Genomic DNA, 2,480 nt, shown 5'->3' with positions numbered 1-2,480 from the left:
TAAAGTTGTGGTTAAAATAAAAAATAAGAATTAAATAAAAGAAAAAATATAATTAAATAAACAAATTAAAGATATTAAGATAAAGAGAAACTTATTGTGAGAGCAGCCTCATACTTCAGCTTCGCCTCAAATTCCTCGGATCATCGAAATAGATTTTTACTTCAAGATTCACGTAAACTTACAAGAACAATTCTTCGCTGCGAACTCAGATTGTGTCGTTTCAACAACAACTGATTCCGATCTCAGTTTCCTCTTAGCAAAAATTTTGCTAAGTGTGTTCTTGGGAAGTTGAATATGCTTCAATAAGCAAATCCTTCTTCAAACATTAACCATAACAATATCCGAACCAATGTCGAAATAGTTTTGATTTGAAAAGTAAGCTTCAGAAAATAGAGAGAAAATTCGAAGCTATTTAAGTACCTTACAATTCTCACGTTTGGAATTTAGCCTTCACTTTAGTCTTCGGCTTGAAAGAAAATTAGCTAAGCATAACCAAAGTCATACTTAGCATAATAGAAAAGTATGCAAAAGATAGAGAGAAAGCTAGAGAGAAAAAGAAGATTTTATTCTCAAATGAGAGAGATATGTTTCTAGGCTCACCCTTAGAGGGTATTTGTAGCCTTCAAAATCCTAAAAACAAGCTAAAGCATCTTAAATACTAATTAAAACACTTAAAACTATTTAAACTAAAATACCTAAAAAAATAAAATAATATTCTAAATCCTAATTAAAATACTAAAACCTATTTAAACTAAAATACAAAGATAAAGATAAAATATAAAAATAATATCCTAAAACTTAATTAAAATACTAAAAACCTATTTAAACTAAAATACAAAGATAAAATATAATGTTTAAAATATTATCCTAAATTTGAGTTTAATCCAAATCCGAATTCCAGCCAGCTTTGATTCCGAAAATAAAAAATCTGCAGAATTGTGTCCTTTTTGTGCAATTTCCATAATCATACGTCCTGTACAGAAAATAAATTAAAATGAACGAATAAACCACAAAAATCAATGATTAAAGAGTAATTTAAAAGTAAAATATTAACTAAATTAAGCACTTATCAGTATCGATACCCCCTTACCTAGGAATCATTTTTAAGCCCGAAAATCACTCCAAATCCACTTAAACACTTAATGTTTCATTCCCTATCATATTCTTGACTCACATACATATGCTTAAACCCATTACTATCCATTTATCACATCTTAAACCTTAACATCCTATCCACCACAAGGAATTCAAGAATTAAACTAAATTTTCAATGTGTTCTAAGCTCATTTCTATCACTTATAACTTCTTAATTAGACCCTTGACAAGTTAAATTCAAATTCTTAATCAATTTAGCAACTCTATTCCAAGTTTTCATTTAAACACTCCAAATCTTTAATCTCTCTTCACTCATTAATCCTTTGACTTAAAGTTGCTTTAAGCTTTCTTTAAGCTTAAGTATTATCTAATGATTAGAACCAACTCAAAAATTCAACAAAAGATTCATTAACAAGGAAACTTACCTTTACTTTGAGTCTTCACGTATAAAGAAGAAAGGAGAAGAAGAGAACTCTGGAAGCTTTTCTTTTCCCCATTTTCATCTCACGTGTAACCTATATAACCCATCTCACATAATTAACTTGGTGGTCAAATGACCATTTTTCCCTTCAATACTTTTCAAATCTACTAATATATCCTCTTAAATAAAATTTCCAATTAAGTCCTTAAACTTTCAAGTTTTCATAATTTGGTCACCAAATTTCCAAAAACTTCCATTTTATTCACTAACCTGATTTTTGGGATGTTACAGGTATCTTTATTAACCTCCTCTGTAATCTTTAATTGGTGGCATCCTAACCTAAAGTCTATCTTAAAGAACATTGTTTTGTCTTTCCATTGATAAAATAGATCTTCAATCCTCAAGAGAGGATACCCATTCTCTCTTGTTACTTTATTCAACTATCAATAATCTATGCATCACCACATAGATTCATCTTTCTTTCTTCTAATAATACAAGTATTCCCCACAATGATACACTCAGTCTGTTAAAACCTTGATAAATTAACTCTTGTAATTGAGCCTTTAATTTTCTTATCTCGTTTAAGTTATTGGATATGAAATCAGAGAAACATGTTCAATAATTTACTAACTATCAACTTTGAATTCCACCTCTCGATCTGGAGATAACCCGATAATTATATCTGAAAAGACATCTATAGATTCCCAACTTTTGAAAATTTATCATACAATTCTACTTTAATCAATTGAGTATCTATCACATTAGTCAGAAAAGCTATATACATATATATATCTTTCTAACCTAATCATTTCTGGAGACAAACAACATATACCCAATATGATTTTAATTAAACATATGACAATTCCATCAGATTCACACGGAACATAGCCCCTATAATCTTTATTAAATGTTTACTACATGTCCAACTCACACTTGTACCATGACCCCTATAGGGTTTACTGC

Source organism: Hibiscus syriacus, unplaced genomic scaffold (genome assembly GCF_006381635.1).
Source record: "Hibiscus syriacus cultivar Baekdansim isolate YM2019G1 unplaced genomic scaffold, ASM638163v2 tig00112230_pilon, whole genome shotgun sequence".
NCBI lineage: Eukaryota > Viridiplantae > Streptophyta > Magnoliopsida > Malvales > Malvaceae > Hibiscus > Hibiscus syriacus.
Note: the sequence above shows the minus strand (reverse complement) of the source record.